This window comes from Thunnus maccoyii, chromosome 19 (assembly GCF_910596095.1).
Source record: "Thunnus maccoyii chromosome 19, fThuMac1.1, whole genome shotgun sequence".
NCBI classification, from domain to species: Eukaryota; Metazoa; Chordata; class Actinopteri; order Scombriformes; family Scombridae; genus Thunnus; species Thunnus maccoyii.
In genome coordinates, this window is record NC_056551.1 from 6,261,482 (window position 1) to 6,285,481 (window position 24,000).

General features: G+C 39.6%; 1 protein-coding gene and 1 long non-coding RNA gene across 4 annotated transcripts in view; both read left to right on the top strand.

Moving 5' to 3' along the window:
* whrna (whirlin a) overlaps positions 1–24,000 on the top strand; it is a 139,828-nt gene that overhangs the window by 13,300 nt on the left and 102,528 nt on the right. The gene's annotated exons all lie outside the window — the stretch shown is intronic.
* Positions 671–2,452, top strand: LOC121885306. Its single transcript, XR_006092523.1, has 3 exons — positions 671–1,127; positions 1,443–1,577; positions 2,214–2,452. It is a non-coding gene; the product is annotated as an uncharacterized LOC121885306 (long non-coding RNA).

A 24,000-nucleotide genomic window follows, 5' to 3' on the forward strand; every position in this document is an offset into this window, starting at 1 on the left:
GTTTAGTGTTGAAACAATTACTCAATTTGACAATAAAATTGTAACTTTAAAACTATATAAACCCACTGGCATTTAAGATGTTTATAATTGATGACAGCAGTTGGGGGGGGATGAGTCTGGTGTTAGCACCGCCTAAATTAGGTTAAGAAGTGAAAGTGAAGATAAAGACATTATTTTTAATCCCAAAAGTTTAAAAATTAAACTCCTCCTGCCATATGGCTCCATTAGAGCAGAATCCAGTGTGACTGGTGTGCAGTGCCACATACGCAGAGTACGCAGAGCGCGTGGGGCCTCAAGTACCAGGTGGGGGCCCCTAAAATTAAGGTTAATTAATGTAATTATCACATTATTACATTTTAACACAAATTGAAAAAATATGTAAATTAGTTATGGACAGGCCTACTATCTGCCTCTCACCTGAAGTTTGCCATATTAGCCTGCTTTATCAAGCTGTTTTTGAATGAGGCCATAAGCGGAGCGACCGTGGGGGCAGAGGGGGCAGCCGCCCCAGGACCCACGCTCAGGAGGGCCCGCTAGGGACGTAGCGCTCGACCCCGCGGGTGCAGCAGGAGTAGGAGAATTTAACTCTCTCAGCTTCTTCTATTCATTCTCTGTGGTAGTTCTTATCACTATGGGTGTAATCCCCCCTCCCACCACAATGTGGGTTGCAATGGCAGAGTGGCGCTGTCCGTATTTCTACTCGTTGACTCTGCGGGTAGTGAAGACCGCAGAAGCAGCGATTCAAAGTTTATGACTAACTTCGCTGAAAACTTTATCCAAAATATGAGATATTCACGTCTTTTTATGTTTATGGTGAATGAAACTTGCCAGATAAAGTTTCAGCCTTCTGAAGCTCATTAAGAGCCATTTGCATTCATGCATGGATGAGGGCAAACTATCCAACCTCACTTTACTGTGTGTTGAGCGGGACATAAACACTAATAAGGACTAAGTGGTTGGCATGTTTGCCACCGTGAAGGAGAGGAGGATGAAGTTTTAAAACGGACCGTGAAATGTACAAAGTTTGTTAAACTGTTCGGATTATTTTGTTCCATGGAGGATGGAGAAATACACAAATGGACTAGCGTTACACTAAACTACAGCAGTCTAAGCAGGGACAACAACTGGTGAGTGATACATCCATAATTAGTTTTTATTAACTTAAAAGTTGGTTATGAAGAAATCAGTCAAAATGTTAGATTAATGTGTTGTTGAACTCCATGAATACCACATCTCAGCACCTGTCTGTGTCACTGCCTGTGGTGCTGTAGACTGTCCACTTTGTATTAGAATAGGCCTTGTAGTGTTGTAGACCGCTGTGTCTATTTTATGTTATGTTATTGAATTGTTCGTCAGTCGGTGTATGTAGAGCACCACATGCTGTCCTCAGTGCTGAAACATTTGAACGCGGCTGGCAACCTGTTTTCTTTTTTGTTCTTCAGAACAAGCTTGTCTCAAAGTGGCTTCACTGTATGTTTCCTGAGACATAGGCTTGCATTTAGAAAGGCCCCTTGAGAATGCTTTGCCCCCTCTGTGCTGAGAGTCCAGCTCCGTCCCTGAATGAGGCATAATAGCAAGTAAGAGACAACATTGCATCATTCGTGTTGCATAATTCACATCATTTGCATTTGATATCTGCCAGCACTGAGTCTGATCTGATATCTTCATTTAATTTTCCTATATAAGATAGATGCTCAATATATATTAACATGTACCTATAGTACTGTAGGCTAAGATTGAAATTAGTAAAACAATTTAGATATGTACTGACTGCTAATTGATTGGAACCAGAGCAAACAAACAAATGATCAGAAATTAGTTTGGATTTATATAGCCATTACTGATTCATGAAAAAATGCGGTCCTGATCCTTTACATCAGCTCAGGACATCAATATGTGTCATTATGTCGTGGTTAACTGCAACACTGGCAATTCTGCACGAGGAGGCATTGTATTAAACCTTGAGTTTTTGAAATAAATAGACTTTGTCTGGTATGAACTATTGAGTTTGTATTATTTATTTTTATTACATAAGTATGGAAAGGAGAAAAAAAACCTTAAGAATGAATCAAAACATGACATTGTTAAGAGTGAGGAAGTTTTTAAAGCAAAGTAATGTGTTCTTTTAAGTGGATGTTTGTCAGTGGGTGATGATTGATGGAGGAGACTTAGTGATGCCCTCCAGACTGAGCTTTTTTTTTTTTTTTTTACAGTGTAGGCTGAAAACTTTGATCAGAGGTGGTACCACTATACAGCTGCCGTGACCTCAGAAGGGATTTATGGTAGAATTGAGCACGTTGGGTATTTTCTCTAAGGCTTCATCTCAACCATCGTAGGAGTTATGAGACTGCAGGAGGCATGCTTTGAATATCAATGAGGATTTGGAAGGTTCATTGTTACTTTGGTTTTGTCTGTTGCTCCTTGACAGGTATAATTATGAGCCAGGCACAGGAAGAGGTGTGTATGTAGCTACCACATACATACACACACAGAAGCTCAGTGGTGATCATTATCCTGCAAAGGGTGAAAGAGAAGAATAGAAATGTAGAGACCCTCCAGAGTGACAGAAACATAATTAAGGGAAGGTTCTGCTTTTTTTTTTTTTTTTAACCACTGGACTTTATTTGAAACCTGAGTGATCAGACAGATTTGAAACAAATTAATTTTAACCCAACTATCTAAAATGCTCATTTGAATGTGAAAATGAAGGTTAACACAAAGTTTCATTAGTCAAACTGTGTTAAGAACTAGTCCATTTCACAGAGCTACTATGTTATTCAGCTTTGTCCTAATCCACTTACTGTACTCTAGTTGTGTGTGCACTGTTGTGTACGTGCATTTTTACATGGCAGGGGACAGATGCTGGAAATCTGAGTCCCAATGACCTCAGTAATCAAGCTGGTTATCAAAATGTCATTATAATGGCTACAGGAAGATAAATAATACTTCTCTGCTTGTGTGGTGACTTCTTTTAATACACACCTGACTGTGACTGATAAGCTGATCCCTCTACTTTTCTCACCTTGTAAAAACCAACCAACATTGTGACATGTGTTGTTTTATTTCATTACCGCGGCGCGAATATACGATGTGATCAATCTATTATTGTCACCTCCTGAGCTGATCAGAGCGGAAAGATTTTGCTCTGTGATATTCTCTTTTTTCCTTCAATGTTATTATAATATTTAATAAAAGTGTGATATTATTATTTTCAGGCGAGATGGCACAGCTCTGCTATAAAATGTTACGAGAAACTCTTTCATGACTTTATCCCCGATCACTGTTAAAAACAGTTTCAAGATTTAAAATGAACCCAGTTATTATCCTGATCATATAATCATTCATATAGGTTTAGTGTAGCTTTAGTGTAAAAAAGATATCAAAGCTTAACTTATTCAATTTCATAAAGATGTGGCAATGGAGATGACTTATCTGCATGGTTATATATTATCTTAAGAGGCTTGGTTATTGTAGGAGGAGCTGGAAACTTTTTGTTTCCCAGTGATTGAGGCTCTACTCCTCTCGTAGAGACACACACACTCAGAATCACACACATCTTGGCAAATTTCCCTTCACCGCCTGATGCAAGCCACCATTCAAGGATTGCTCTACTGGAGAAGGAAGAAGAGGAATTTAATGGAGTTACGTAAGCACAAGAGGGGAAGATTTAAATAATCTCCTCCCGAGAAAAGGACTTCCAGGGAGGTTGTGAAGTCCTCTTATGTGTAAGTTATCAGAACAGGAGGGGAGAAAAAAAACAGTGAATCTTCAGAGGAGAGCGAGAGCAGCGTGTAAATCACATGGGTGTGGTGAGGATCTTTATAATTGCCTGCTTTTAATCACTAACATATTGAGATAGTGACCACCGGCAGAAATCTAAATCCGCTTTTGTGTGCCTGTCAGATTACATTATTTTCTTCCCCACAAACACAGAGAGGGCCAACGGTGATCCGTTAGCCGGCCCAGATGTCTCTTTTATGTGTGCAACAACCGGAGAGGAGCCCTGCAGGTCACCTGATACCATGGATCTGCCTTACCTATCTCCTGCCTACACACACACCTAAACACACACACACACACACACGCATACACAAACTCCTCCATACCATCTGCTGTTTGCCACCGCTGACTCTTTCAACACCTTAAAAGAGACGCATTAACACAGAAGGATAAAAAAGAGGAGTTGAGAATGTGGGAGAAAATGTGAAGAAAAGGGGGAGAGTTAGCTGGAAGTCTGTCACTGTAGGTTGCACATTTTAAGTGATGCATGTAATTTCTTGATGTGTTGATTTTGGAGCACATTTGGAGCGACATTCAACATGTGCTCTTATCTGCTGGAGTTACATGACCGGCAGCACAGCCTGACGAGGGTTCCTGAGTTTAAATAATTTAAGAAGAGAGAGTGTTGTCACCTTGAGAGTACAGTTGACGTCTGTAACACAGAGATTGGTTTTTATTGGAGCGGTGTGCAGTCTCAGGACTCACATTGTTATGTATCACTCAGCGCAGCAGTGCGGAATTCATACAAGCCGCTACACACTCTCCTGGATGAATCATCAGTACAAAAGATTAGCAACTGTGTTAGAAATATATATCACTCTTTTAATAAGAACCGAGTACAAGCTTATGTAAGTAAGAACTTGTTGAGACAAGTTAACTATGCAAAGGTGCATTTTGGTAAGAATCAAATTCTGCTCTGTGCAGGGATTGTTGAGCCAAAGCCTAAAGGTTACACTTTGAAGAGGAAAAATCATGATTTCTCAGTAATTAAGTAGAAATAATTCAACATAATATCAGCCAATTGCTTTGGTAAATTGCCAGGAGACTCTTGTGTTTCTTTGCTAATGAACATTGATGATATCATTAAAATAAACTTTGAAATGGGATTTGACAGCGGGGGGAAAATAGGTCCAGCACCAGTGGCTCCTCCCACTTCCAAACTCTAGAACCTAGACAGAAAAAAGAATAGTTTTAAAGATATCAAATACGTCAGACATTTGACACCAACTCAAACCCTGAAATGTCTTTTTTTTTTTTTTTAAATTACATTGTCAAACCATAAAACCTTTGGCTTCCCTCAGAAGGCAGAAATCCAATAATGCGGGAGTTGTGGGAAAAAAAAAGAAAAGAGGGCAGAGCATTTTGTACTCTAACTGTTCTTTCTTTCACCATTCCCACCTATTCTCTGCAGTCATTTGTAGAAACGACTGCTTTCCCTCCCCGGGCTCTGCTTCCTCTGTCTCTCTCGGTCAGTCACTGCCGGTGATCAGAGCATGTAAAACTGCACACGGACGCACAGAATACAAACAGAGGGGAAAGCTACATCAAAGAAAGTCGCACTAACACACACTAACACTCGCACAGTCATAAAACATGCAGTATGTGCATATCAAACAGACGGTGCGCAATCTTGTGATGTATTACGGGCTCACTTATTGTAATGTACTCCGGTGAGAACCATTAGTTTGAAGGTTGATGGCTGGTGAAGATTTTTTAGCTCTCGCTGTGGCTGTGTCGGGGATTTCCCACCAAGCTGCTCCAGAAGCAGCCTGAGCAAAAATCCATATTCTTATGAGGACTGGGAAATAATTACTTGCTTATTCTCTTCTCTCCTTCCCTTTGGCACATTATGCACGTGTGTGTGTGTGTGTGTGATTGTGCAGAATGAAGAGTTGTAGTAATAGTAGTGATGATGATATACAGCACAAGTTACAAAGCCTTGGTGTATTTTTTGTTTAAGTTATGTGTTAACTTTTTATGTTGGAAGTGAACAGTTTATAGATATATTAAACAGTAAAGTTTTCTAGTTATGTTGATTTAAAATAAACATAATCTGGGAGGCATTAAGTGATTATTGCTTCCCACTCTTTGCGTAAAGTAAGTTAGAAGTTACGTAACACTGATAAACATCCATTTCAGGTAGTTTTCCATTCAAAACCCTTGTTTTTGTCTGCCTCTTAAACCATGGTAGTGGAGCTTGATCTCTGCCTGCACTGCCACACGGAGGCAATTATCCTGAGAGAAGAGGATGTCTTATGCAGGGTGCAGGGTCTTAGGAAGATTGAAGACTGAAGGACAATACGGGTGGCATCACATAATTCGCTCTCATGCTGTAACACTATCTAGGGTGAAGCCCCATCTAATATCTCTAACATGTCCTCTATCAGACTATCAGACAAGAGAGCTCCGCAGTGATTGGTTCCCGGTGGCGGCAGAAATACGAGGAGCATTAACTCTCCTCTAATATTTCCAGGGTCAAGCTAAGCCGCCGCGGTCGTGATAAATGTCGATTCGGCTCAGATTATGATTCTAGACAAGGTGGCATGTTTAAAGCCTTAAAACCAGCCGCAGACAAATAATTGACTCCATGTTGAGGGAAGATGAGATTTCATCTCTGGATTGTTTCTGGTGGAGATGCCTTTGTATTAACGGATTGCAGCGACGGATCGAGCGGACAAGTGGAAAAAGTGAAACAAGGGAGATGAGTTGGAGGGGGGAAAAAGGGGGGGGGAGAGAGGAGAGACAGCAGGAGATTGAGCTGGACCTTTTTATCCATCCACAGCTGGTGTGTTTTTGTCAGAATCCAATACACAATTATCACCAGTGTCCCGTTCAGTCCTCTGTGTGTCCTCTGCTGATGTGATCCATGTGATCTCTGAAGAGTAGTGAGTGAAATGAAAGAGAAAAGGCAGGAGAGACGACTGTATACTGTATTACTGAACATACAATACAGATATGTCAACATACCATTCAACACTTTCATCAAACTATTATATTCTTGTTTTATATTCCCTCAGAAGTTAAATTTAGTGCAGCCACTACCCATTATTTGAATCAATTATTGGTTAATCTGTTAATAATGTTTGATTACTTGCATAATTTAGTCTATTAGCCTAGATGTTAGAAAATAGTTGAAAAAGCCAATTACAACAGTTTAACATGTTTAATTTAGAATGATATAAATCAGAGAAAAGGCAGCAAATCCTCACATTTTAGAAGCTGAAACCAGTGAATGTGTGATATCTTTGTTTGATAAATGACCTTAATGATTAATCAATTATCAAACTTCTTGGACTTTGACTGCTGGATTAATTGACTATTTTAATTTAGAACATTTAAAGAAATGTCAGTATGACTGTATCACATACAGTATATTCTGTTTCTGCTCTTTATTGAAGCAACTTTACACTGTTTATATTGAGCAAAATAATCAAAACCAAGATGCCATGTTGCTTTTAATGGATGAACCTTCGCATTGAGTGGAAATTTTCTGTTCTGTGCATCATCAAAAAGAAAAGTTATTCTGTAGCGCTGGCAGAAATGGAGAGGACAAGTATGGGTTGAGTCACTGGTGAGTCCAGCAGAGGTTACGAGCTGGGACCGCCTCAGATCACATGGTCTGCTTTCCACTGGCAGCAAATGCAAATTGAAAAGGAACCATGTGAGCCTTTTATGTATCATATCAGGTGTCTGTATCAACAATATAAGACAGTCTGAGGTGTCAAACCCTCAACATGCTTAAACTTTTTGAACATTATATTTACCCTCACCTAGGCTGGTTAAATGTTTTAGTTTTTTGTTGTTGTTGTTATAAACTGCTTCCTTCTCGCTGCCAACAGTGAGGATGAATGAAAAGTTGAGTAGTGCTTAGATTGGTACTTGTATCAGCTGATAAATGATAAAATAAAGTTAGGGCTCATTATTTCATTTTTTATTTGAAAGAAATGAAAGAATCTGTCAGTTTAAAAATAGGAAAAATACTAATACAAAAGTGAAGTACTCTTTGCAAACAAACAATTCTGGTAGATAAAGCTCATCTGCTCTTTCTCCCAAATGTTCCCCTCATGTCCTACTATCAGAAACTACTAACATGGTCACTGTTTTGGTAAAAACCAAAAACAACAGAGAGCCTTAATTTATCTTCTTTTAGCAAAAGTCTAAGCTGTCATTGTTCCCTCCAGGCTGAGTGAGCAAACCTATAGATATCACAATGTGTTCCTCACTCACAAAGTCCTTTTTTTATTTATTTATTTTTTTTCACAATCCTTGACTCGCATTGTTTCTATTTTGGAGGAGGCTGAAACTGTCTCGTCTCTGCCTTTTCTCCTTTCATATAGAATAACAAGATCTGTGTATGTGCCAGGCTAACACGGCTAGAAGCCTGGGTTGTAATGCAGGCCTCGTCCTAAGCTCGTCACCCCATTAACCCCGACTGAGTGTGTGTGTGTGTGTGTGCGCCATCAAGCTTAGTCAGCAAGCTAGAGTGTACCTGCAGTCCCGCAGCTGTGCGTTTGTGCAGATTTTGTAATGTAAGTGTGTGTGTGTGTCAGTGTGTGTGTGTGTGTGTGGAGGGCAGAGAGTCAAGTTCAGGTTCAGGACAGGTCAAGTGTTGGGGAGATGTAACAGTCTCTGCGGTGCTACTCTTAGGCTTTATTACCTTCACTCTCTGAGCCCAAGGCTATCAGCTCCCCAAGAGTTATTACACTGTACACAGGCCAGCACTCACATATACACACACACATAACAAGACACTGCACTTACAAATACACAGTGCTGTGAAACACCACACTTATGCACGCAGTCCTCCAAAATCTCCATTTCTGGTCATTCTGCCTGAGTCTCTGTGGGGAATTTTCTCATTTGCGTCTCGTGTGTTCGGTGGAAGTGTTATGAAAGCAGTTGGACGTTGCCGTTGCCTGTGGTTTTAACACATCAACGCTTGATGTTCTGCTTTGACCTCCGCTGTCTTCCATTAGTGCCTGCTTGTCTGGAGAGCCCATCACACTGTGAGAGGCCGGGGCCTTCTGTCAGCTCTTGTTCTCCGTATGATCAGGAGAGGAGGTTTCATGGGAGCAATTGCTCTCACAGATGCTCTGATAATAGCTCAGTGGACCTTCGATCATTGGCTCCCCCAGTGGAGCAATTACACTATTCACCGCCCATTATACCCTCTCTGCCCCGGCCATGCACACACATGTGAACACCCACAAGGATGCATGCTTATAGACGTACTGAGAGAAAGCTTGTCCAGCCACATTTATGTAAGCTAAAGAGCTGTCTCTGCTGTTTTACTGTTAATTCTCCCTCCCTGTCCACTTACCTGCATAGTTAGTGGGGGGTAACAAGGGATTGGTATATTTGATCAATAACTGTATCAATATTATACTACTCATCCATATTATAGTAGATTGTTCTCCATCATTTAACAGTAAACAGTGCAGAGACACATGCTGAATTACTACCAATAAACTCAGTTTAAATACATATCACTACTATTGTAGTAATAAACTGTGTAATAATCATGGAGCACTTTTCAGAGGCCGCAGGGTGACGCAAAATGTGTCATCTGGCTGCAGTCAGGGAGGCTGCTGCAGCATGAGCAGTGACCAGTGAGGATTATCAAAGACAACAGAGACAAACTGAAAATTCCGCACTGCAACAAACTTTGCTTTGGTGAACCTGACTTTGTTTTATGACAGAATATTATATGGACTTTACCAACTCTGAATGCAGAACAGCACATCAATGACTGTGTTACCTGTAATTTGCGGCTGCATCCAGCTTTGAGCACAATCCGGTCTGGCTCATTGTCGTCCAAATAGGTAAAAGACAGCAGTTAGTGTTAACACTAGTATGATATATCCAGGAAAAACGTTTTGTAAAGAAGCCTCAGTAAAGATATGTAACGCTGCTCACTGGAAGCTCATTGGACAGATGTGTGCAATGCATTCTGGTTGTTGTAGGATTCCCCCTTAAGAGCGGTTTGGGGAATCTACAGCCTTTTTCTCAGTTTTCTCTTGTCATAGGGCACTAACTTCAAAAATAATTGCACATATCTACTACATAGGTGACATAGTTTTAAGAAATCATCATATTCACAGCGGCGACCTTTTTCTTTAAAATAAGATAAGCATGTTGCTACAGTCTGCAGGGTTACCAACATAAATCTATAGTGTTTAAACTGAGGCTGGCAGTGATGTCTTGTAAAGTTAATAACTATGGAGTTTTTCTATCAGATAAATGACTTCAGGTTGACACAGTCACTTTATTTTGGGAAGTGGGGCCGCTTGCCAACTTACTGATGCTTGATAGTGGCACCGTAGCTGCTTTGCTTAGAAAACCAAAATCCAGCATATTTGAGGCATGTTGCTCCGTGAGGTCATCCACAAATCATTTATGCACATACACTCAGACATCACACAAACAACTGCACCTGCACTGTTTTCTATGTAAGTGTGCACACATGGGAGGATTTGTCACTTGTGGCACTTGTTTTTTCCAGTGTTGACAGAAAAGCAGTAATTTGATCACATTCACTCAACACATTGGCACATCCAGGCTACTGCACCATGACTACTTCTTCTGTCTATATAATGTGAATGCTACTGGTGTCAACTGACGCAGCTTCTGTCCTCTGTCAGTGTCCACTTTAGATCAGTAAGTTAGAAGAAAGTAGACCTGAAGCCTAAAAAGAGGCTTTGGGATGCAGTTACTGTAAGTGAAGCATGAATCGAAAGATGAAAGATGGAAACGTCTCTTTTGACAGACGCCCTTGAGCCAGACAACTGAAAATCAGATGAGATGCATCCAGAGGAGAAACAGTGTTAGCATTAGCTTAACTTTCATTCATTTTGCTAATGTGAGCCCACACTTGTTTTAAACTGTCCACTGTATTTAGAATCCACAAAAAGTGAACAGAGTAACCATGCATCAAAGATGATGGTTCAACACACAGGATCCCCTGGAACAAAATAGCTGCAGGATGCAAACTGAAGGCTCAGCAGCTATGATAGGAGTGAAAGTGAATGACATTCAAATACAAGTAACAGCAGCAACTGCTCAGCAGCCCAGTAGCATTTTGATTCTGATCAAACTGAAACCAGCACCAATTGAAGACTCCAATATCTACAGCTCATACTACCTCTTCATTTTTCACTAAAATTGCTGTTTTGCCTTAATTAGAAAATAACAACAGAGACACAGACTGAAAATGCAGCCAGAAAGAGAGAAAGATGACATGCAATGATGGTCTTCAGCAGCAATTAAACTGGGGATGCTGCAGCCAAATGGTTTGAGTACTGCTGTTTTATAGGCTCTGGAGGCTTATGGTGTGTAACTTGGAGAGATGCTGCTAACCTTTGCCAGTGTTGTTGTGGGTGTGGTTTTCTTTTTGGCTGGATGCCTCCGTCATAATGGACCCAAGGGAGAGTAGAGACAGCTGGATAACGGGAGGCAGGAGGCTACAGGCTCCAGGCTCCAGGCTGCTGTTAGCTTCTGTGTCTGTGTGTGTGTGTGATCTTGTAGGCAGGCAGCAGACACACACATACAGACACATACACATATACGTATATACACAGACACACACACAGGCCTGGAGCACCTGCCGAGAGGCATTTGTAAACGACACCTCTGGGAGAGAGAGAGAGACGGGATGGATGAGGAAACGTTTAGTCAGTTTCTCTGTGACAGCTCCTGGTGACTTTCTTTGACTCATACGTGTTGTCTGACCCTCATAACACTCTCTCTATCTCTCTCTCTCTCTGTCTCTCTCTCTCCATACACACACACACCTCACGTAATAAGGCAGACAGCAAGTGCTTGACAGATGAAGGCTTCAAGAGGGAGGGATGGACAGAGAGTGTAAAAGTGAGGATAAACAAAAAGACGAAAAGAGGATGAAAGACAGAGAGAGGTAGAGAGATAAAAACAATGGGCAGCTTTTAACTCTGACAGCATTTCATACCCATCGTTGCTCTCTTGACAGTAAGATTAATATGTTTATCTGAAGTGCTCCACTGTCAAAGTTTCCAAACCACCTCAAATCTCATCTCCACAGTACATGATCCAATAATAAGTTCACCTTGTACATGCTAATCTTGACAGGATCTCTGAAATGTTTCAAGTGGAATGAAATGAAAGTTATCAGATTAGATTCTTCCATTTCCTTTGGCTAACTTTATTATCCAATGTATTTCATGACGCTTATAATTGTTTTTATTTTTTCACCTCGTGACACGACTGTTGGTCCTGATTTGACTGTGGTCAATGTTTCCTGCTGGTTGTGTGTTTGTATGTTAAATCTTACTTTTTGCTCAGATCAGTCCTGAAAGGGAGACGAGACAACATCCACACTAGTATATCTGGTAAAAATAGATGAATTTAAAAGGGAATCAAAGCGCACTGATAGTATATTGATGATAGATTGGTCAAAAGATGAGAGTGGAACAGCATTTCAATATCTTTATTTCAGTGTGAAGCAGGTTGTAACTACATGTTGAAATATAGTCATTTAAATGCTGTTGAAACAACCTAGACGTCTAAAAACTCACCTCAGAACCAATTTAAGAGTGACTCACATTTACACAATCACTCAGGAAGAGCTAAGTTTGAACCAAATTGCCCAGAATGTGGAAGAAAAAAACAATAAATCAAGGCTGAAATAAATGAAAGACACAACCTGTGAGAAAGGTATGGATTTCTAATATAGAAATGACTTCAGGGTGAATGTTATGACATTTTGAATACAGCTATTCCTGCTAAATCATAAACACCGTACAGATCTGTGAAACTACAGAGGAGCTGTTAGCACAGTATATACTGTATGTACCTGGTGTAATGAATGCAAAATGATGCAGTTGTCAGGTTCATTATATCATAAAAGCCCCTTGTTGGCACTCTGAGCCGTCGTCACCCACTCCCAACACTGTTCTCCTGCTATAATGTAACAGTGTCACCGCTCAGCTTTCACCGAGTGCTTCACATGTGAGTCATGAGACTGGAAGTCGTAGGTGTATGTCTGTCATGAAGGAAAGTGAGGAATTTTAAGGTATTCATGAGGATTATGCCTAAATGTAACCAACCGACTGCTGTTGAAGTGTGTAATAATATATGATGTTGAGCCGTCTGTTTAGTGTTTAGAGTATTATCGTAATATGGGAATGACATTAAAGGTTATGCTTTATATAACTACATTATCTACCATGATGATTATATGGAGCTGTGCGTCATTACAAATTGTAAGAAATCTGTGCCAATAGTTACTAATAGTGCCAATAGTTACTAGACCTGCGGTTCAGATAAATAAACAATCCTTTTTTCACAATGTTACTTTGAATGTGTCTTTCTACAAACCTCTTTATCTTCATTTAACAAAATAATTCAAAATTCTCAGCACATCTTTAGAGCTTTACCTGAATACAATACAGTTATGGACACATGAGACAAGATTTAATACCCATCCCTGATAACTAATGTCTTTATATACTAAGCTCCCTTTATTTCCTGAGGCTAACCTGTTAGTCATTCATTGTATGTAATGTAGCATGTAGCTCCCTTTTCTTCTCTTTCTCTTTACTTTTGGATCATTGGTTTAATGTCCTCCTAGATGTCATTGGTTGTTGGAGCTATTCTCAGTTTAATCATAAAGGATTCAGGTGATTTATTTCTTGAGAACTGTAATGTGAGTCAATGTAGGCCCCTAAAAGATTCATAATGTTTGTAATAGGCCTTTTTCATGGAAGACATTCTGTCATATCACAGTATGAAAGGCTCAGGTGTTACTAATAAAATGAATGATGCCTGAATTCCAGCTTCAGGTTCAGGGTCCTGGTTAGTAACACATGTGCTTTTCCTACTCTGAAAAGCCAAAACGTGTCAAAATCTAGTTTTATCTTGTTAATTGTTTTAGTTCATATTGTGCTCATTTGTTGCAAAGTTGTGTTTTATCAAACTGCACACAGAAAACTGAGGGTATTATTTCATCATAGTACTGTAGGTTACAACCAATAACTATTGTCACTATCAATAGATCTGACAATTATTTTCTTTAATAATCGAATGATTGTTCAGTGTATGAAATTACAGAAGACAGTGAAAAATGCTGATCATTATTCCCTGAAGCTGAAGTTAACATATTCAGATGACTTAAAAACCCAAAGATGTTGAGTTTACTATTGTAAAAAAACTGGGAAGACCAGCAAATACTCACGTGAGAAGCTCATACCAGAGACTCAGATAGCAAATTGCTGTGGCCCAGATTCTGCCCACTCCTGACACTTTCAGCACTTTCATCCGGCCCACGTACAGCGTGGAATGATGGCACTTGGGCGGTCCACTCCTGTTTCCCAGATCTGGGCCACAAGCAAACCATAGCAATGTTGTATGTCAACCAAGAACAAACCAGATAAACCAGACCTGGCCCTCATCCAGTGAGAGCATAGCATCTTTACCAAAAAAAGGCCCACATTTGATTTGGGATATTTGGGCCATATTTGTTATTTTACATTTCAGGCTCACATCCATTTTATCTTGGCTAGAAGAAGGCCAGCAGTGCCACATCATTGCCTGAAGTGGCCCACTTCCGAATGCTATCTGGGGAATTTCTGACATTTTTGCTCAATAAATTACTTAAATGATCATTTAGCCAAAATAGTTGCCAGTTAATTTTTTCTGTCAATCAACTAATCAATGAATCATCTAATCAATCCAGCTCTAGACTACTCTTATGTATAGTAGGAGTCAAAAGGGGCCCAACAACAAAGTTTTGCTCCAGGGCCCCATAGGAGGTTTATCCAGCCATGTGTCAACAAGCTCTATATACAGTACAGCAGAGCAAGGTGTGAGCCTAGTGTGATCACTGTCAGTTTTCATGAGTGTGTGTGTGTGTGTGTGTGTGCATGCATACGTGCTTTTAGGGCTTGTGGTTTAAGAGCCACTCAAAGTGAAGTGGTTCTGTATGAAGGACCTGCAGAGCGACCAAGACTTCCCTGTCTCTGGCTTTCTGTCTTTCTCTCTCTCTCGTGTGTGTGTGTGTTGAGTGCACATTAGTGTGTTTGTGTGTGTGTGTGTGTGTGTGTGTTGGATAGAGGCAGATGAATAGAGTGTTTTTTGGAAATGACAGCCTGCACATCTGTCTGCCTGTGGGAGGATTTTAAGTTAATTAAACAGGATTAGGAACAAACCAGGGAACGTGCTGCTTCTTTATTTCTCTATTTCTACCTTTTTTGGCAGTCAAACACCTGTCTCACATCTCATTCCCTGTGTTCTTTTTCTACACTTCCCCAAGCTGCTGGATGCTGATAAATCCTTACTCTTGTTCCTCCATTAGATTCATTTCTTTTTGTCTTTTCTCTCTGTGATCAAGGCTTGGGCGGTGTCTATTTTTTAATACCTTCATACCTTCCTGATATTTCACTGGGGTATACGGTATATGATGGTAATTGTGTTTAAAATAACAAAAACAAAACAAAAAAACCTGTAAAAGCTGAGCTGCTGGCGACAGAAGTCATTACAGCATGTAAGACATTGTCTAGTGATAATACCTGCACCCGCCCGACCCGTTATGAGAGCCAATCTGCACTGCCCAAGTCACAAAAATATGTGTCAATCAACCACCTGAACCCGACCCACAAACCGCCAGCTGCACAGAAAATCCGTTATGAATATGAGCGCTTCGGTGGAAGTACAAAGCAAGTTTCATTGGCCAAAGACACAAATATCTCATATTTTGGCTTAAGTTTTCAATGTTACTTAGTCTTTGCTTCCTGCAGAGTCAATGAGTGGAAATGTGGACAGCGCCACTCTGCCATAGCACCCCCCATTGTGGTCGGAGGGGGGATTACATGCTGCCTTCAACACACACACACACACACACACACACACACACACACACATTGGAAACTGCCGGGAGCTAATCAGCTTAACTCTTGAAAAACTGGCTGGAAGGAGCTTTGTCTGGAAGAGATTTTAATGTTTTTTTTGTAGAGTGATATCAATGTTTGAGGTTGTGAGATTTCCTTCTCAAATGATTTCTCCCTTCTTTTTACAATTATAAGTCTGAGGTTGATAACTTCATAGCAGGGATTTAGTTTTATTTCCTTAAGGCTAGTAGTTTTGTTTTACAGTATGTAAGTACATAGAGAAAAGGATTTACTAGATGAGTTTTAAACCCCTCATCCTACAAACACACGCATTTAGTCATACGCATATTAAACCTCATGAAATGTAGAAGTCTTGGAAAACTGTCACTTGTAGGAACACGGTGATTCTATAATGACAGTCTGTCCTCTCTATCAACACAAATAGTAGAAGTAAAGGTACAATTTCATGAAGCTGTCAACCATAGCTTAGAATTATGTGCATGCAGGTATTTCATGTTACATTACACAGCTGCACAACATCCACGGCTAATGTTTTTCACGTGTTTTTACTACAATAACTGCAATGCATCTACAGTAATAAAAGTGGCTATAATCAATATTTCTATATTAACAATGGATCACATTACTATTTGTGTGTAAAAGGTGTGGCTTGTAGTGACAAACCCACACATAATGATCACCTGTAGTTACCCTCGGCTCAACAGAGCTTTAGAACGTTTTTCAGCTCATTGTTTTGCTGTTTTTGCTTCACTCTCATCACTCTCATCAACCTTGCTTCCAGACGCAGCAGGCAGTTGTTTTTTAGAAAAAAAAGCCTTGATGAAACGACTTAACCTGCCCAGCACCAGACAGCAGATAGACAAAGTTAGTGACTAGCAAACGTAATGCAGCATTTAGCAGCTTAAGAGATATTTTTCTCAGGAATTGGTGGAGAATAAAAACAAAGATAAAAGGAGAGTGAATATTGGACTTACAAGAGGCAGGTACACAGGAAAACAACTCCAAATAAATGGTAATATTGTCAAATTTAAGATTTAAGATGAGGTTACTCGCTTTGCTTTTGTTTTTGACATTATAGAGAGTGAGAGGAAATGAGAGGAGAGAGAGAGACATGCATATACAGCATAGTGTGTCTTAAGTAGCAGAAGTGAGTAGAGTAGTGTCTAACAGTCTAATGTGTCATATATAGAGTCTTGACAGCCTTCACAGGGAGCTGAAAAGAAGAATTTGACACAAAAAGCTGCAATTATGTTGCTTCTGTCCTCTTTGTACTGCTACACTTCCCCTATTGACTTTACTCACGGCCACACACACACACACACACACAAACACACATACTGACTCACAGATACCCACACAAATTCTGACCCAGGCCACTTTATTGTGTCTGCCTGACAAATATGGAACATGATATCGACTAAAAATGTGTTTCATCGCTGTATCTCTCTGCTCCTCTGAATAAAACCCTTTTATGGATGGAGGGGCAACATATGGTGGCAGACAGGAAGTGGGAGTATTTAGAGCAGCTCAGTCAAAAAGGCACTACGTCACTACATGTCAGTCAGGGGAAAAATATGCAGCAGCCAGCCAGAATACACACTCTGGTGCCTGTTTGCTTTTATTCAGAACTTTGATTGAGATCCATTCTGAAGTATTAGTATCAAAGAATCAATTATTAAAAAAGAAAATGTCATCTGCAGCATAAACACTGTAGGGTTTTAGTTTGCTTTACTTATTTAAAGGTATTTTGTGTTTCTGCCCATTTTTCTTCTCACTCACTGCTACGGTAAACAACTCTGATCTGTATCATGTTGCCGCAGGAAGCAAATCACCTTTTACATGATTGAGGACATAAAATCCTAGTGAGAATCACTTTTTTACTGCTCCTGCTTTAAAAAAAAACAAGGTATTTTTCAACGAAAATAGGTAAAATCTGAAAACTGAGGTTTGAACGTAAAGAATGTATAGAGGATATAGTCTGCTCAGTATACACAGAGAAAAACTGTGCACATGTCCATGCATCTAAATCTATTTGCACATGCACTTGTGTACGGATATCGAAACATCGTGTTTGTTTTGCAGAGTCAGTCACATGCTTTGTCGTTTTTTTTATTTTTTTTTATTGGTTTGCCCTCTGGGCTTTGTGGCGTCTCTCTAAATGCACCCAGGAGAAGTAGGCCAGGCTCTTAGGCCACTGTTTGTCGATGCAGTCAATATCTGTGCCAGGGCAGAACATCCTCTCCACACCAACCGGGCCATTAGAATCCACCAGCTCAGTGAGAAATGGATTTGGCTGTGGCTATGTGGGCCATAAAATCATCATCACCTCACCTCAGCAGAGGGCAGTCATCAATACAAACGCTCTCATGCACACAGAGGCACACATCGCGAAAAGGACACCTTCGTATACACAAACGCACGTGCATGGTCCGGTGTCATGGCCCATCAATTACTCAACCGTCGTTTTTTTTTTCTTTTGCAGAGGAGCAACAAGGTGTTATATTGACTGTGTAGTAGTTTGAGTTAGTGGAGTGTGGTCAAAGCTTAATTAGCTTTAGATAATCACTGTTACCAAACAGAATGAAAGGGAGGGCAGCACAGAGAGAGAAACAGAGATCAATGGCCCACAATTAATCAGACCACATCTGTGTGACATCGTCATGCAAGGTTTGTTCAAATACACATGCTAAATGTATGGCTGCAACCAATGGTTTTTTATTTAATTATGGATTAATTTATTGATCCATTTTTTAATTTATCATTTAATTCAATTATTTATATATTATATTATTCAACTTATAATGATATACAATTGAGAAAAGCTTGATAAAAGGACTTAAAGGGTTAATATTCTGTTTATCAATCAATAAATCAAAGTCATTTCAGCACTGATTGTGTACGTTTTATATTACTTGGCATATTATATTATTTTTAACCAATATTCAGCATTAGATGATGTGGATGCAAGCACTGAAACTGCATGATTTTATGGATAGAAGTAGAAAGCTGAACTTGAACTTTTCGCCATCACTCTAGTAAGAGTTGTGAAGATTCATCTGTTTGTTTCGATTGGAACTGAGAGTCCATAATTGCACAGAAGTGGAAGAACTTGACTCAAAATCCCTGAAGAGTCCTTCTCTCCTGCCTCTCATTCGCTGTCTCAAAAGTCTTTATAACCTTGATTACTTGACAGAGCGGATCCCAGTGTGTACAATTTGGGCTCAGGTGTGGTGTAGAAAAGCAGTTTGGGAGGTTTTTTTTCTGTTGTTGTCGTTTCACACTTTTTTTCCCTTCAGTGTGCTGGACTAGATCTGCTGTGCCTCTCTTGATCTCACTCTACATTTTCCTGCCTGGCAGAAGAGGAGCCAAGCTCGGGGGTCAGGAAAAATACTTCCATTTTAACTGAAGGAGTCAACGTGTCAGCACAAACCCTGAGCTAAAAATGAGAAATTGACTCTGAAATGAGGAATGGCCTCTAAAATGGATTAACTTAGCAGAGTGATATAACAGCCACCGTACAGCTTTTTATTTCACTGTAATTACAGCCATCGAAGTTGCTACGGATGAGTGTCCAAAAACATGAGTGTAAAAACATGGCCGTCTCTCCATCTAAAGTGTCAGCGATCTAAGAGCGCCGTCCTGTGTGTTGCAAATTTGACTTGAGGGTGCGCCTGTTTTTCCCCCGTGAGAAAGTTCTGCTTCCCTGTTTGACTTCTCAGTATCACAGGACAGGACTCATGAGGCTCATCATAGTAGCTGTCTGGCTCTAGCAAGTCAGACCTGTTTCCCCCATGTGTAATGTCAGTGTTGACCCTACGCTCTGATTCAGTGGTTCCCAACCTTTTCCTTAACCGATCCCTATTTTACCACTGAGTAAAATACACACACACACACACACACATACACAGGCACATTACAAAGGGAATAATAGGGTACTTTTTTTTGACATTTTATGGATATTACATATTATGTTCAGTATAAAATAGTAACAGTACAGAACATGTAATAACTGTACAATGAACCCAAATAGTGAACTCAGTACCTGCAGGAAGTTTGTGTAAAACTAGTAATTTGGTAGAAATTTTTAATGAATTAATTCCTGTGAGTAGTGTAGTGCATCAGAGATGAGTTTTCCTGACATTTTTAGGAACTTTTTATACAATTCTATGTCTGTATTATTATTATTTTAGTATCATACATACTGAAGAGGCTTCAGTGTTTTTCTCTCCCTGACACTTGACCCCTGTTCTATTAGCTTTTTGGTTGTTTTAACTGTGTACTCTTGTGCTGCAGGGATAGGCTTCGAGCTGGCTCGCTCCCATCACACTAACTAGACATACAAAAAAAAATTCTTACACCCTTTATGATCAAGAGGGCCTCGAGACCCCCTGTAAAGCTTTGGTGACCCCTAGTGGGAGTTAGGACCCCTAGGGTGGGAACCAGTGCTCTAATCTACCAAACTAAATATACTTACTGTAACGGTTGGTCATGAAGTGCCAGTAGGTTTGGTTATTAAACCTCAAGTAAAGACTGAAGTGTGTTTGTAGCACAGATGATTTAAAATTGTCAGAAACGATACATATTTTCTAAATTCCACACTCTACACATTATTATGTTGTTTTTGCCTCTTGACTATTACATTATTCTGCACCTGCTCCCACCTGCCTGCGGAAAAATGTGAAGTCTGGCACTGAGGTACAGGCCGCCTCGAGACACTTGTGAACCAGTCAGAGCCACATGGCAGCAGCATGCTGATATGCAACACAGTCTTACTGCAGTGATACTTGTTTTCCTGAAAGTCCAACAGAGCTGACGCCTCAAATTTACACATGACAAAGGAATCCTCTGGTTTCAGCAGCTGGTTTGATTTACAATGGACTTGACTCGTGCAGGTATATAAAATACAACAAGAACAACAAAAAAAGCTGGTGTGCTGAGAAGATCAGAAAAAATATTTCCTTAAGGGGAACACCACTAAATCACACCTTTATGTTATTATCTGTCCTCTCCCCTGGGTGGAAGATATAAGGAGTTTATCTTGCTTTTTCTTCTGTGAGGATACTGTACAAGATTTAACAACCTAGTCAAGAAAAATATAAAAAGAAGACTCTCTGGGACTCTCTTTACCAAGTTAGTCGTTAAGATCTGTTAATACAGCGGTTTTGCCAGAACAGGTTTTACACAAACTCCTCAACCAAATTAGCACTTTGTTGCAGTAATGCCCCCATGTTCACTGATATCAGCAATTACTTAGGTTAGTACTAAGATACCAGTACTGACTTGTACATAGAAGTGTAGATAGATATGCTGCCAATCATGATGCTGCTCATCTCATTTGTTAATTGGATTGTATAGTATGTAAAATTATCTTAACATTCCCAATGGATTATCTAGTCCTCTGAAATACGTGTTTGTGTGTGTGCGTGTGGATCAGGTATTCTTCATGGTGTCATGGTGTGGGGACTCACCTCCCTTATGGGGAGAAAAAGCGAGTCCCTTTAACATGAATCTTTAATTGAATGTAAATCATTCATTTTAAGGTGAAGACTTGGTTGAAAGTTAAGAGAAGTTTAGGGTTATGGCTAAGGTCAGGATAAGTCTCCAGGAAATGAATGTAAGTCATTGTACTGTAAGGTCCTCTTATGTGATGGAAACACGACTCTGTGTGTGTGTGTGTGTGTGTGTGTGTGTGTGTGTGTGTGTGTGTGTGTGTGTGTGTGTGTGTGCATGCTGTACCTCTGCTTTTTTTAATGAACTTGAGATTGATTTAATACGTTATTTTAATTAGCTGCCTTTTAATATAGACATGACAGACATATTTACTAGCACACGCGCACACACATACACACAGAATCTACCAACAACAGCAGCACATTAAGACATAAATCACACAGCGTGACAGACATCAGTGTAGCTGGCCAAAAGTTTCCTGGTGGGAGAAACGATCCACAACTTCCATGTTAGTTGTTTGAACATCATGATGCAGGGGAAGCAAACAGAGAGGATCTGTTGGCCTCTTCCTTTGATGTATTCTCAGCGATAGTGTTTGATGTCTTCGTTACTATGCTTACACGTACACTTGGGTCCTGAATTAGAGGACGTGATTTCAAGCCTCTATGTGGGCACAGTAGGTAACTTAAGGTAAAGCAGCTGAAATGTCCTTCAGGGAAGCTGTCCTGGTTCTCTTGCTACACTCCGGCCTCCCTGTGGATGAGGGCTCTCAGCTATTTGGATCTGATCTAATTAAAATGGTCAAGTAGTTGAATCTGTAGCCTGGATTCATTTCATGTTGTTCCAGCTACATAAAGAGTGCCATACATTAGGCTCCATTCGTGAAATATCATAAAACCACCAGACCAATCAGCTTAGGACATTTTGGTTTGAATGTTTATTGAGTTGGAGCTGAAATGACACGATGGCGCTAAAAGCTAAAGTGTGCTCTGTTGGCTTTTCTGCTGTTTGGAAGTTTTTTAGTTAGTTTTAAATTCATGATCTATAGAATCATTTGCATATAATGGCCACATCTCTCGATTGCTCCACCAGGGGCTTTTTGTGAGGCAGAAAGCTTGAATATTTTTAAGTTGAGTCTCGCAGCTCTGTCACAGGATGTCAGTTTTAGTATTCACGATAGGACAATTTTCTTGGATACATCACGTACTCGTGATGACTCTAAAACTTTATCACTTTGTTTTCTCTACTTGCCTCCTCCACCAATATTTTGGGTGAAAATCAGTGAATCATCACTGGAAATGATGCCTTAAACTCAACCTAGTGCTAATTAACAAGCTACATTTAAAAACCTGAAATCTGTTTAGCTCTTTTCAGTATATATAAAAATGCATATCTGTTGCTAATGACACTGCAACTGTCAGTTAAATAGATAATGTCACTTTGAGTTATGGACTGAAAGTCTGTACTTTAAGAAGATTGGTAAGATGATTGATGAATGACAGTCTTCCCCGCTTCCTCTAGAGTCAACAATATGTTTTATGAAGATACATATTGCATCAAAACTTTACTCCTTGCACATAATAAAAAGTGGTTGAAGAGTAACTTAACCTTGGATCCATTTTTTGAGTCAGTAAATTATGAGTATAGTCAGTTTATTACTGTATCAACTGATGCTGGGACCAATCTGTGTTCATTACAACAGAAGTTATTTTCCTTTTTCAAGAGAAAATCTACTAATTATATTTTTAGACCCTCCCAAAAATCTATATATGCAATATATATATATATATATGTATATATATATATATATATATATATATATATATATATATATATATATATATATATATATATATATATATATATATATATATATATATATATATGAATGAAAAGAGCCTTGATTAGTTAGATAATTAACCATGTTGGATTATCCAAAAACAGACATGCTTGTCTGCTCTGTCTGGTTTTATCAGTTGACTTTCCTGAAAATGTATAAGATGTTATTTATATTTTGATAAAGGATTCAATCATACTGTTCAACATTATTTACCCACTTGATTTGGCTTGTTTTGTGCTCAGTTAACACTTTGACTTTTTTTGCAGTTCATAGACGTAAGCCTCAGGGTCAATCCTTCTGCAAACTAAAATATATGTAAGTCAGAAGGCTAAGAGTGAAATAATCAACATTAAGGCAGTTTGTGGCAAGCAGACATATCCGTGACTAACTTCAGTCTACATTTCAAGTAAAAAGGATTTGTTTTGGACTCTCACACAGGATTGTGTAGCGCCTGGTTAGCTGTACAGTGAAGCAGTGTCAATCCAACTCCCCTTGAAGAGAAGGCTTGTACAGGTCTCTCATTAAAGAACACTGTCAGGAGCTCTTTGGTCCAATTACTTCAATGTTCACAGTACACGGTCTAATATTCTCATAACTGGAAATCAAAGTGACATATTCACCCATCAATTTTCCACAACACCACTGTGCTTTGCAGGCTGGAGGATGCCCATTTTCTCCCTCCAGTGATCTAATGCTGGAATTAAATTGTCATGAATTAAATTGAAATGTCTGAAAGAGACATTCAGAACTCCCATAGGGCAGAAAGCAGCAGCTTTGAACTGACTTTGTATTCTTTATGTTCTTTCCTCTTATTGACAATTCTGTTGTCAGGACAAATACATTCAAAGACATACTATACAACATTATTTTTATATTTTTAACAAGCTTTTATGTTTTGCTTTGAAATTCTTTTCTTCCCTTGTTTGACACTCTTCATCTCAAATCTTCCTCTCAGCCTTCCTCCTCTTTTTGTTTCAAAAATACCCCGCAACCCCTGTCTTTCTTCTTCTCTCATTTCTTTTTTCACTCATCTATTAGACTTGATCGTCG